Genomic DNA, 14700 nt, shown 5'->3' with positions numbered 1-14700 from the left:
CGGCCTTCCTCATCGTCAACTCCGGCTACGGTGCCCCCTCCCCAGGCGGCCCCCCGGAATAGGACGGCGAGGAAGCGACCGCCGTCTCGTCAGCAGCCACCGCGGAAGCAGAAGCGTTCCTGACAAGCCGGACCCGGGGAGATCGGGCACGATCCCAGCCATTCCATCGCTGGCCGGTCGGAAAGGGACGCTCCCTGCCCCGTCCCAACATCTGCTGGGCCCCTTAATGGTACTCCCTGACCGAGGGCCCCCTCGGCACGGATGCCCTAGTGCACAGCTGGCCACGGGACAAGTGGAAGTACGCCTTCCCCCCAGTGAGCCTCATTGCACAGGTCCTGTGCAAGATCAGGGAAGAGGAGCATCAAGTGGTACTAGTTGCACATTACTGGCCCAGCCGGACTTGGTTCTCAGAGCTAATGCTTCTGACGACAACTCCACCCTGGTCAATCTCTCGCATGGGAATGGCACGTTGTGGCACCCGAGACCAGACCTCTGGAACCTCCACGTCTGGCTCCTGGATGGGACGAGGAGATCCTGAGTGGTCTACCCGCCGCGGTGGTGGAGACCATCACTCAGGCTAGGGCACCTGCTACAAGGCGGCTGTACACCTTTAAGTGGCGCTTCTTCTCGTCTTGGTGTTCTTCTTGCAGAGAAGACCCACGGATTTGCTCGGTCAGGTACGTGTTGTCCTTCCTGCAGTGGAGGTTGGAGAGTAATCTCTCCCCTTCCACACTGAAAGTGTATGCAGCCGCTATTGCCGCTCATCACGAGCCAGTTGCTGGAAAACCTCTAGGGCAGCATGACCTGATCATCAGGTTCGTCAGGGGCATGAGGAGGCTTAACCAGCCTCGTCCGCGCTCCGTACCCTCTTGGGACCTCAATGTGGTCCTGGCGGGCTTTCAGAGGCCTCCCGTCGAGCCCCTCGGAGAGACCGCTCTTTCTCATCTTTCGATGAAGACGGCTCTTCTGGTGGCGCTCGCATCCATCAAGAGGGTGGGGGATCTGCAAGCATTTTTCGTGTCCACGGATTGCCTAAATTTGCCGGCTACGTGCCCAAAGTTCCCACCACTCCCTTCCGAGACCAGCTGGTGAACTTGCAGGCGCTCCCCGCCGTGGAGGAAGACCCAACTCCATCCGTGTTGTGTCCAGTACCACACGCAGAGCTTCAGAAGCTATGAGCAGCTCTTTGTTTGTTTCGGAGGTCAGCAGAAGGGGAGGGCTGTCTCCAAACAGAGACTGGCGCACTGGATTGTGGACGCCGGCACAACGGCGTACCGATCTCTGGACTGCCTGTGCCCGCTGGCAGTGAGGGCACACTCCACTAGGGGTGTTGCCTCCTCGTGGGCACTGGCTCAGGGTGCCATCCCCCTCTTTAGGTGGGTCAGTGCGCAATCATCTGCCTCCCTTCTTTCCCCTCGGGCGAAGAATAGGCATTTCATCCATCACTACGTCGCTTCGCTAAAGATTGTGACGCGGCTAGTGCTGTGGCGTTTCAATAGGAACCCCATCAATCGGTTCGACACAACGTCGAGATATATATATGTGTAAATCTTTTATATGGCAATCATAAATAGTGCATTCTGACATTGTTCTGTTTTTTGTCAGAATGCAATGTTTAAAAACTGCTATGTGGCAATAGTTACAGTAATCAAGCAAAGTAGAGTGTAACGTATCATAATGTAATTGTTTAACTAAAACGGTGGTGGTACAAGTTGTTTGAAGCTTTTAGCTATATTAGGATTCGCAAGCATAGCTTCATAGCTTTATGATTTATCCACATTCTACCAAGTTGCATACTGTCAAAATGCTACAGCATATAGCTTAGCTTACAGAAATATAATATATAAAACTGAGATTTTTAAATTTGACTTACCAGTGACAAAATGTTCATTGCACAAATTATGTTTAATTGACAAAGTTTGGGAGAAGCCAGAGGATATAATCAGCCGGCTGGTCTATAATCAGCACACATACACAATCAGCCCTAGCGAGCTTGCTTATAAATAGGGAAACCATCCTACCTGCTCTATCTCTTAAGATTAACCATCAGCGTTAGTTCGACGCTATGTCCGAGACCCCCGTCATCGATGACTTATCTGCCAAGCGCTGCCGAGCACGTCTCCTCAATCCAGCTCAGGATCGGAATCATCAATCGATTCCTCTGCTTCATTCCTGGGCCGACAGCTCCGCCATTCTACACCTCGAAAGGCTAAATCCAGAGGTGGCTCTTCATCACCTGGCCCAAAGAGACATCAACCTCCTTCTCAGGCTTCTTTTTACACCTCTAGTCACAACACGATCCCCACCATCCTGAAATGGACTTTCCAGGGCCTGCGACTGGCTGTGTCCAACGCGGACGTCCAATTCCACAGGCTGATGACTAAGGCGGAGCTCTTCTGCCTCTTCACGGGCAGATACCGCTTCACTGAAGTCAGCTCCGCAAAAGACCACAGGGCATGGCTCGTGCTTCTCCTTATTCTCGGGCAATCCACCTCCTCGTCTCTCTCGCCGTAGGCCAGCTTCAGGCAATTTGCTGGATTCTCTATAATTATGCAATTCCCTACCTCATCCATCTCCCGACTCGTTTCTGGCTGCGCATCTAACAAAAGTCCTTTCGTTTCACACCTCCTCTATCTCGCGTCCTCCGCACATGCTTTAGAGGACACGTTATCCATATCCAGTCCCTGCCTTGACGAGCTGAGCTTATGGATAAAACTCAGACAATGGAACGGCTTGTCATTTTTTTACATTGACATGGCCTCGATATTCACCTGTTCAAGGAAGCCGCCCCTTCCGTCGGTTTTGGAGGCTTTTACCAAGATCGTTGGTTTGCATCCACTTATCCCCTCCAGCTCTTAAAGATTCCGCAGGATTTAGCATCATCAGCACTTTTTGAGCTGTATCAACTGGTCGTCGCAGCATCCCTATGGGGAAAAGAGTGGTCGGCTTCCAGTATAATCGTACATTGTGATAACGAGGCAACTGTTCATTATACTTTGAATAATTTTCTAGTTAAATTTGTATTATGCAAAGTACGCATACAATCTAATCTTTAATGCACATATTAAATCAGAAATTAATTTAATCCTCCATGTGAGGGACTATATGTAAAATAAAATTATAAAAACGGTCTTAACTCTTTGGTTTTTGGGATGTACTCATCTCATCACAGAAACATTGTTTGGTACATTGCTGCAACGAATATGGTCCATTCCTTTTACAACGCAATCACCATGTCCTTTTAATGTCCAATGTTATGTTGTCAAAACGAGTATGGGAATCACAAAGTTACGTCGTTGGGACGTTCTATGGTACGTCGTGGGAACGAATAGGGTCCGGTCCAGGTACATCGTCACAACGTAAAACTGTGTTCTGTCTTTTGTTATAAGTCAGAAATGAAAAGGAGGTAGCTAACCGATGTTATGGATTAAGTCGGGATCATATCTGGGACCATGCATGTCCATGGTCAAGTCAAGTCAGCTTTATTTATATAGCGCTTTTTACAATTTTCATTGTTACAAAGCAGCTGTACAAGAAAACATTGACTATAAGTAAAACATAAAAGGTTATGGAAGTCAAAACACAGGTCAAATATCAGACACACAATAAATTCCTATATGCAGAGTTAATTAAATAAGACTATCAAATTCTAGCAGCCCCCCTGGCCAGGCAAACAGTGCAAAACAGTATGCAAACGGTGGCGAGGAACCCAAAACTCCATTGGAGGAGAAAAAAAACCTCAGAGGGAGACCAGGCCTAACCAGGGGATTCCAGTTCCCCTCTGGCAAAAACTGCTGCCTCTGCACAAGCTCGACAGTGCTTGCACAACAAGGCAAAATAAAAAACAAAGTTAGATTTAAAATTATCATTAATAATCTAATAGCGACTGAAGTTTTGTAGAGTCGCCACGTCCTTCGTCCAGCATTTGTCAGGTCTGGGAATGGATTGCGCCCTGCCCGCTCCGGTAACCTTGGACTGCATCCTGCCCGCTCTGGTTACCTTGGAACAATGAGACAAGACTGGCTGAGAGTAGAGTACTGTTCTGCACTCTTTGATGCAACAAATGCATCAGTTGTTATTGAAAGTGTCCCTGGTTCCGGTTGATCTAACTAGTGCAGCCTAGATCTTTGAAATATATATATTATGATAGTGTAGTGTGTGCAAGATTAAAAAGATGCGTCTTTAGTCTAGATTTAAACTGTCTGCCTCCTGGACAGTGCAGGGAAGACTGTTCCAAAGTTTAGGCGCTAGATAGGAAAAGGATCTGCCGCCTGCACTCGATTTTGAAATTCTAGGTATTACCAACTGACCTGACACCTGAGAGCGTAGTGCACGTGATGGACTATAATACGTTAGAAGTTCTCTCAAGTAGTGAGGAGCTAAACCATGCAAGGCTTTATAGGTAATAAGCAAGATTTTAAAGTTTATGCGATGCGTTACAGGTAACCAGTGCAAGGTTGACAGAACCGGGCTAATATGCTCATACTTTTTTGTACGCGTAAGAACTCGAGCTGCCGCATTTTGGACCAGTTGGAGTTTTTGTAATAGGCCTGCAGGGCAACCACCTAATAGTGCATTACAGTAATCTAGTCTTGATGTCATAAAGGCATGTATAAGCTTCTCTGCATCTGATGGTGACAGCATATGACGTAGTTTAGATATATTTTTAAGATGGAAAAACGCAATTTTACAGGTGTTGGCGACCTGGTTTTCAAATGACAGAGTACTATCGAATATAAAGCCACGATTCTTAGCTAAAGATGAGGGTTTTATGAAAGATCCATCAATAGTTAAGCAGTATTCTTGGTTGTTACGTAGGGCGGTTTTCGGTCCGATAAGTAACACTTCAGTTTTGTCCGAGTTCAATAATAAAAAATTGCTACTCATCCACTTTTTTATATCGACTATGCATTCCACTATTCGATGGAATTGCTGCGTTTCATGAGGCTTCGAGGAAATATAAAGTTGCGTATCATCAGCATGACAGTGAAAGCTTACTCTGTGTCGCTTTATTATATCTCCTAGGGGTAACATGTATAATGCGAAGAGCATAGGCCCTAAGACTGAGCCCTGTGGTACACCGTACTTGACTTTCGATTTGCGTGATACCTCATTGTTTATTGCTACATATTGAAAACGGTCGCATAAATAAGATCTAAGCCATTTCAAAGCTATTTCCTTAATACCGACATCATTTTCAAGTCTATGTAGGAGCATGCTGCGGTCAATGGTGTCGAATGCAGCACTAAGATCTAGCAGCACCAATAAGGAGATACAACCTCGGTCGGACGCCATAAGCAGATCATTTGTAACTCTAATCAGAGCAGTCTCTGTACTGTGATGTGCTCTAAATCCAGACTGGAAATCTTCATTAATCTCATTCCTTTGGAGGAAGGAGCATATTTGAATTGAGACTACTTTTTCCAGAACTTTAGATAAGAAAGGTAGATTCGAAATAGGTCTGTAGTTAACTAGTTCTCCAGGGTCCAGATGGGGTTTGGGGGTTGGGGTATATGCTTTAGGCACATGTCCTAATGTCCGAGATGAGTTAATAATGCTAAGTAGAGGATCTATAATTTCTGGGAGCATCTCTTTCAGTAGATTTGTAGGTATAGGGTCTAACATGCATGAAGTTGATTTAGATGATCTAATGATTTTAGAGAGTTCATCATGATCTATAGTAGACAATAAACGTAATTTCTCCTTAGATGCGCTGTAGTTAGTCGTTTGTTCTGCGGGATTCACTTCTGGTTGCATAGTTATAATTTTTTCTCTAATATCTTGGATTTTATTTGTGAAATAGTTCATAAAATCATCACTGCTATGCTGGTATACAGAATCAGAAGTCGCTGACAAATTATTTTTGGTTAATTTAGCCACTGTATCAAATATAAACCTAGGGTTATGCTGGTTTTCTTCTATTAGTGATGAAAGGTAGGCAGATCTCGACGTTTTTAGGGCTTTCCTGTATTTTTTAATACTAACCTTCCAGGCAGTACGAAATACCTCTAATTTAGTTTTCTTAAAGTTGCGCTCCATTTTTCGTGCCGCTTTCTTTAGAGCCTGAGTGAGTTCATTATTCCACGGTGTCGGTCTGTCATTTTTAATCTTCTTTAACCGCATAGGAGCTACTATGTCTAGCGTTTCCGAGAAGGTGGCATTAATATTTTCAATGGTAAAGTCAAGATCTTCAACGTTATTACTCATGCTAGAGATTTGAGACAATTCAGGCAAATTATCAAGAAACAGATCTTTTGTAGTCGAAGTTATTGTTCTACAAATATTTGTAACTTGGAGTTTGATTTGCCACCATTGGGTAGTGAAGGAAGCATGATACCAGATTGTGGTGAGGAAGGCGGGACGAGAGCCGTGACGCGGGGCCGGTGGCGTGAGTGATAAGTGCAATCAGCAGTGCGCGCACCGGTCCCGCATCTTATCACGGAGGAGATTGGGAGCTTAAATGGATGTTCGGCAGGACTGTTGACGAGAGCGGACCGGGCCCGAAACTGTGTTTAGTTTGTGTATGTTTTATGGCCGGCAGTCTACCGTGAGGTGGCTGTCGGCTACTTCCGTGTTTATTGTTTGTTTATGTTTAATTAAAGTTTTATTTGAATGTTCGCCGGTTCCCGCCTCCTTCCTTCCCTTCTTACGAACTTTGCTACATTGGTGCCGAAACTCGGGAGGAAGGAGGGGCATGCTGTCGAAGAGCCCTCGCTGCCGAGGGGCATCGTGGTGCGGAGGAGTTCGGGCAGCGCGGACAAGGGACGTCCGCCGGCGGCTGCCCGAGGCGGTGGTGCTGGAGCAAGAAAAATCGGCTGGGACGGAGAGCCCGCTGCCGTGCTCCTGGGCCGAGGTGGGATGGCGGCCTTAAGGAGGGAGCGGAGGGGTCGTCGCCGTTGGCCGTGGGCCGGAATCCTGTGTCCAACAACCATGAGGGTGAGGAACAGGAAACGGGGGACACGCTACTGGCTGCCCTCATGCCGAGGGCCATCGCCAACCGCCAGGAGGCGAACGAGGATCGGGCCGTCCCCCCGACGTCCAGCACTACCGCATTGCACCGCGAGGAAGAGCCTCTCGGCTGGGCTGAGGACCGAGTGACAGCGTGTCAGGGAACCGGACAATTTTTTTTCTTTTCCTCTCTCCCCTCTCTCGTCCCTGTCGCTCCGGGGGCTCCCGTCTCCATTCTTTCGTCTCGCCGGTGCATACCCCCAGGCGCTGCCGACTCCGAGACTGGCTCCCCGGGGGGGGGAGTAGGTACAGTCTCGGGGGTGCCCCCCGGCCTGTAAGGGGTGATGGGGGTATGTGGTGAGGAAGGCGGGACGATAGCCGTGACGCGATGCCGGTGGCGTGAGTGATAAGTGCAATCAGCTGTGCGCGCACCGGTCCCGCATCTTATCACGGAGGAGATTGGGAGCTTAAATGGATGTTCGGCAGGACTGTTGACGAGAGAGGACCGGGCCCGAAACTGTGTTTAGTTTGTGTATGTTTTATGGCCGGCAGTCTACCGTGAGGTGGCTGTCGGCTACTTCCGTGTTTATTGTTTGTTTATGTTTAATTAAAGTTTTATTTGAATGTTCGCCGGTTCCCGCCTCCTTCCTTCCCTTCTTACGAACTTTGCTACACAGATAATGATCCGAAATGTCTTCGCTCTGCTGAAGGATTTTTATGTCGCCCACGTTTATACCGTAAGACAATATTAAATCTAAAGTATGATTACGAATGGTGATAATTGTACCTGATTTCCCAGCAAATCTTAGACCGCGACAGATTCGAGATGCATTTTTCGTAAACGGTACTGAATAAAAAATGTATTGCATTATTTATCTATGTTAGACAGGTTTTATTCTTTGGTTTATGCTCGCTTTTTTTGTATGCAGTTTAAAGAAAGTTTACTATTGTTTTTCATAGCGCGGACTAATGCACAAACCATGCCTACTTTAAAATGTTTCAGTGTTTATTAAACTTGTCAGGATATTTCAAGTTAGGGTCTCTGCAGGTCGGAGAAATGGGCGTGCTGAAAGGTTTCTAGTTGGTCAAAGGTGCTCTTCCTTGTCATACCACATACGTCATTTCTTTAAAACAGGAAAAAGATCGAGGTAAGGTGTGTGTTGGCAAAGTTTTCAAAGATGTGAATTTGTGAGCATAAGCCATATAACTAAAAGTTTTAGCAGATAAGTCTGTGTTTTTGCTAAATTGCTTAATAAAAAGTCACAGAAGGTAACTACACAGATCTTGGTCTTTTAGAAGCAACTGCCATTATGTTTTAGTATTTCTTTCTGCATGTTTTTGTTAACATGTAGGCTACTAAATCATAGTTAATACATTTTACTGTATGACAGCTATGTTGATGCCATTCTTTCATGACACCAAGGAAAGCTAATTATTTTTAATTTTTAAAAGCTAGTGCAGTTGTAAGTGTTATTATAGAAACATTTGTTCCAGCCTTTAAATACTAATTGTAATATGCTTTTGATTGTGACACTGTTCTTTAGATATCAGTTATTTCTGACTTCCGGTTATGGCGGACGGTTGCATTGAACTAAGCAGATGCTAACTTTCCTGAAAATAACCCTCCAGGGGGACCAAAGCTTACCGTTAAGTGGTGAAAGATTGTGACAAACTTATCTGTATGAGAAAAACAAAGCAAGGGCTGTCAGGGCCCGTTCACGGACTCGGGTCTCAAGTTTAGTGAACCGTAGTTTAACTGAAGGAGCCACAAGAGGTCAGTATAACACGGAAGAAGATGACGCAGACGCAGTGATACCGAAGATGAACTTAAAAATACTCCAGGCAAATATATTCCACAATGATAAAATAATGAAGACAATGCCACACAGCAAAAGGGTAAATCCAAAGGGCAAAAACTGGATAATCCCAATAGCTAAAAATGGGTAAACAAAAGGTGTCAAAAGCAAAACCTCAGCATAACCACAAAAGTATGACAACAATCCAGGGTACTATCCTACAAACACAAAGCAAAGTATTAAAGAAAACTATGGGCTTAAATACACACAGGGCAAATGAGGCACGGGTGAAAACCATGACTAAAACGAAGGATCGACGAAAATAGTAATAGTGACCCCAATGTCCAAAAACCAGAACAACTCTAGTCAAATGCTGACAGAATCCCCCCTCTAGGAACAACTCCTGACGTTCCCACCAGTTTTCTTGGGATGGAGGGCCCTGAACTGACGAACGAGGTCAGAGTCCAGAATGTCCTTGGCAGGAACCCAGGAGCACTCCTTGGGACCGTAACCTTCCCATTCAACCAGCTACTGCCAGGACCACTGCACTCGGCAGGAGTCGAGTATCCGGCGGACGGTATAAGCCGGTTGCCCCCCGATGATACGGGGCGGAGGGGGAGATCTGCCTGCCGGGACAAGAGGAGAAAAAACAACGGGTTTTAACAAAGACACGTGAAAAGTGGGGTTAATTTTGAAAGATGTGGGCAAGTGTAGACGATAGGTGACGGGGTTAAATTTTTGGCAACTTTGAAGGGGGCAATGAATCTCTGAGACAGCTTGTGAGACTCCACCGGTAGATGCAAGTTCCTAGAGGACAGCCAGACCTTTTGGCCAGGGTTCAAGGTAGGGCCGGAGCGGTGATGTCTGTTGGCCTGCCGTTGGTATTGCTGAAAGGACTGCAGAAGCTTACGCTGGTCTTCTTCCGGGTAAGTCGACAACGTTTCATGAATGTCATGGTCCAGAAGTCCGAGGGTACTCTGTGTTCTGCCTCCTGGTCAGGGAACAATGGAGGTGGACATACCGGTGGAGGAAGAACCCAAGGTGTTGTGCGCGTACTCCGCCCAGACAATAAAGGATGACCACGTGGACGGATTGTTGGAGACCATAGATCTGAGTGTGTTCTCCAACTCCTGATTCATCCTGTCAGTTTGGCCATTGGACTCCGGAATCCCGAGGATAGACTGGCGGTGGATCCTATGAGCTGACAGAAAGCCTTTCAAAACCTTGAAGAGAACTGGGGACCCATATAGGAAACCATATCCTGAGAGAGGCAGAAGACTCGGACTTAGCGGAAGGTAATTTGGGAAAAGGAACGAATCTGGCTGCCTTGGAAAACCTGTCAATAATAACCAGGATGGCTGTATTACCCTGGGACAAGGGAAGACCAGTGATGAAATCCATGGAGATATGGGACCAGGGCCGGTGGGGAATGCGTGGGTGAGAAGGATTCCCTTGGCAGCATACGGGACAGGCCTTGACGAAGTTGGTAGCGTCTTCCTTTATGTTTGGCCACAAGAACTTCCGCTGAACGAACTCTAAGGTGCGACCAGTGCCCGGGTGACAGGTAAGATGAGAGGAGTGTGCCCACTGAAGAACCTTAGACCTCACCGCCTTGGGGACCAACAGTCGATTGGCAGGACTCCCTCCTGGACCCTGTTCTGTGGCTTGGGCTCGTCCAATGAGATGAAATTTCTCTGTCATGGGCCACTTGAGTGCAACTAACTCCAGCTTCATAGAGCTATAATTGGACATGTGGGCCGAAGACTACGACTGGGATATGCCACTGGTCTTACCTTACCTTCATATTCTTGGAAGAGGACTGCCCCCAGACCTTGGTAGCTGGCATCCACCTCCAACATGAAGGGTTTAAAGAAATCCGCGTAATCAAGAACTGGAGTGGTAGTAAGCTTCTCTTTTAACCCCTCAAAGCTCACCTGACATCCTTCACTCCAGGCATTTTCAAAATTCCTTCCTGCCCGTTTACCCTTTACACCAGCAAACTCCCCTACCAGCTTTTGCAGAGGGGCAGCCAATTTGGCAAACCACCGGTAGTAGCTGGAGAACCCCAGGAAGGACCATAACTCTATCTTCCTTGTATCAGTTTCTACTCCCCTGGAAGAAATAACATGACCCAAATATCTCACCTCCTGCTGGAGAAAAGCACACTTCTCCAGCCTAGCCTTTAAACCTTCCCGCTCCAGCCGGTCTAAAACTACCTCCAACCTCTCCAAATGCTGACCAATCGAGGTGGAAAACACCACATATATAAATAAAGATATAAAAGTCACGACTGGCTCTCCTGGTGCACGAATATCCTCTCCATAAGTCACTGGAAGGCATTGCACAAACCAAATGGCATTCGGTTCCATTCGAACAGGCCAAATGGTGTGCAAAAAGCGGTCTTAGGCTTATCCCCTTCTGTGACAGGGACCTGGTTGTACCCACTAGCTTGATCCAGGGTAGAGAACCAACAAGCCTCTGGCAACACATCCAGGGACTTCTCAATACGGGGCAAGGGAAATGCGTCTCGTCTAGTCTTGGCGTTTAACTGATGGTAGTCCACGTACAAATGAAGACCACCGTCCTTCTTTTTAACAAACACAATTGGAGAGGCGTACGGGCTACAACTCTCCCTGATTACCCTGATCCAATAGCTGATTAATGTGGGCCCTAACAACCTCGTACTCAGAGGGAGGTACACAGCAATGTCGCTGCTGTACGGAAACATAATCTAAGACTGGGATATTGTGCGAGATGAGACTACTACAACCCAAATCACCATCATGTTCAGAAAACACTGTCTGATACTAACAAAGCAAGGTCCTAACCTTGCCCTGTTCTGACTCTGGCAATGCAGACAAGTTCAATGCTGCAATCTGCTCTGGAACAGTGGAACTGGCTACTTGAGAGCCCTGGGATTAGGCGCTAACTGTAATAGGTCTTACTTCCGTAATACCCGTCAGAAAACTAACAACATGCACTCTAACGAGGGTACCCAGTATTCGGCAGGGAAACAGTAGGACATCAGAAGTGCCTATGTCAATCACCCGCACATAAACTGAGCCTCCAATCCCTCGCGCCATGGCGGGGAGGCCAATAACCCCTCAGGCAACCCCAACTCAGAGGGCTAAAACAGGACTGTACTACCTGCCAGCTGTTCTGCACAAGTTGCCACAACAAACATAAAAGTACTGCCTGTGACGTGACATGCCCGAGGACCACGCACCCTTACCCTAGTCAAATCAACGGAAAACTGCTCACTACCTTAATGGCAGTACTCCAAGCCTTGGAAAACTGAAAATGGCGCACTAGACACCGGGGGGAAATTAACCAAACAGGGCCATGATGTCCAAAGAGCTCCTGGTAGCATCACCCGAGTACGTTCATCCCCAAAACACCAGGGACTCGAGAGCGCAGGCCACCAGTAGGATCCCTGACCACCAGCACCCCACATCAGCAGGCGGACGCAAAGGCGACCGAGAAATGACACGTTCCCCCTCGCGTTCCCGTGCAGAGTGGCCTGGCTTTTAACACCGACCAACAGATAACGTTCCCACTACAGAAAGAATGGGTACGGAATGGGGGCCCTGCAACCGGGCAAAACTCTCGGTGAGCTGATTGAACTGCTCCTGTTGTAACTTTAACATTTCTCTCAGCTCCCTCATTTCAGAATTTTAGGCGAGCTACCACCTCCCTGTATTTCGTACTAAAACCTGTGTGCCAAAGGGATGGAAAGACTTCGACCCCTTGCTCCACACGGCATTCCCTCCTGCTCCCATCGGATTACCTCGCTCCGTACCTCTTAGAGTGTAGAATACCAAGGACACCAAAACAAACAAGACAACAAAAAAAACTCATCCACCCATACAATGTACAAATCAGTCAAAAGTTTGACCCAAATCATCGCACCCTTAAAGCAAAACAGAGAGTAAGCATAAACAAAGCACTACAAGACAACTTCACAAAACAAGCAAAATAAATACAGTTAAGCAAAACATTCATTTGTACTGAAAAATAGAAAAATAAATATACTAAAAAACAAGAAAGCAAATCACAAACAATTTAAGAGAAAGTTTGTCACAGGAAACGTCAAAATATAGAAAGCAGCAGGATCAAATAGCGTTGCCCCATAGGCCTCGCAGTATCGGGAACAGTCTTTTCCTCCATTTCATAGCCAGTCGCAGGTGCAAAGGATACCACCATGTCGCAAAGTACGGGACTGCGGGAGAGGCATGTACAGAGAAAGTGGCAGCCGCCAACAGCCCACTGCAGTGAACTATCCTCAAAGTTTGAGGCGTTCACCCAGCACGGGAATGCGGGAGGGGCATGTACTGATTAATGTGGGCCCTAACAACCTCGTACTCAGAGGGAGGTACACAGCAATGTCGCTGCTGTACGGAAACATAATCTAAGACTGGGATATTGTGCGAGATGAGACTACTACAACCCAAATCACCATCATGTTCAGAAAACACTGTCTGATACTAACAAAGCAAGGTCCTAACCTTGCCCTGTTCTGACTCTGGCAATGCAGACAAGTTCAATGCTGCAATCTGCTCTGGAACAGTGGAACTGGCTACTTGAGAGCCCTGGGATTAGGCGCTAACTGTAATAGGTCTTACTTCCGTAATACCCGTCAGAAAACTAACAACATGCACTCTAACGAGGGTACCCAGTATTCGGCAGGGAAACAGTAGGACATCAGAAGTGCCTATGTCAATCACCCGCACATAAACTGAGCCTCCAATCCCTCGCGCCATGGCGGGGAGGCCAATAACCCCTCAGGCAACCCCAACTCAGAGGGCTAAAACAGGACTGTACTACCTGCCAGCTGTTCTGCACAAGTTGCCACAACAAACATAAAAGTACTGCCTGTGACGTGACATGCCCGAGGACCACGCACCCTTACCCTAGTCAAATCAACGGAAAACTGCTCACTACCTTAATGGCAGTACTCCAAGCCTTGGAAAACTGAAAATGGCGCACTAGACACCGGGGGGAAATTAACCAAACAGGGCCATGATGTCCAAAGAGCTCCTGGTAGCATCACCCGAGTACGTTCATCCCCAAAACACCAGGGACTCGAGAGCGCAGGCCACCAGTAGGATCCCTGACCACCAGCACCCCACATCAGCAGGCGGACGCAAAGGCGACCGAGAAATGACACGTTCCCCCTCGCGTTCCCGTGCAGAGTGGCCTGGCTTTTAACACCGACCAACAGATAACGTTCCCACTACAGAAAGAATGGGTACGGAATGGGGGCCCTGCAACCGGGCAAAACTCTCGGTGAGCTGATTGAACTGCTCCTGTTGTAACTTTAACATTTCTCTCAGCTCCCTCATTTCAGAATTTTAGGCGAGCTACCACCTCCCTGTATTTCGTACTAAAACCTGTGTGCCAAAGGGATGGAAAGACTTCGACCCCTTGCTCCACACGGCATTCCCTCCTGCTCCCATCGGATTACCTCGCTCCGTACCTCTTAGAGTGTAGAATACCAAGGACACCAAAACAAACAAGACAACAAAAAAAACTCATCCACCCATACAATGTACAAATCAGTCAAAAGTTTGACCCAAATCATCGCACCCTTAAAGCAAAACAGAGAGTAAGCATAAACAAAGCACTACAAGACAACTTCACAAAACAAGCAAAATAAATACAGTTAAGCAAAACATTCATTTGTACTGAAAAATAGAAAAATAAATATACTAAAAAACAAGAAAGCAAATCACAAACAATTTAAGAGAAAGTTTGTCACAGGAAACGTCAAAATATAGAAAGCAGCAGGATCAAATAGCGTTGCCCCATAGGCCTCGCAGTATCGGGAACAGTCTTTTCCTCCATTTCATAGCCAGTCGCAGGTGCAAAGGATACCACCATGTCGCAAAGTACGGGACTGCGGGAGAGGCATGTACAGAGAAAGTGGCAGCCGCCAACAGCCCACTGCAGTGAACTA

The sequence above is a fragment of the Barbatula barbatula genome, assembly GCF_947034865.1.
Source record: "Barbatula barbatula genome assembly, chromosome: 7".
NCBI lineage: Eukaryota > Metazoa > Chordata > Actinopteri > Cypriniformes > Nemacheilidae > Barbatula > Barbatula barbatula.
The sequence above is the reverse complement of the archived record's forward strand: the minus strand, read 5'-3'. Positions refer to the sequence as shown.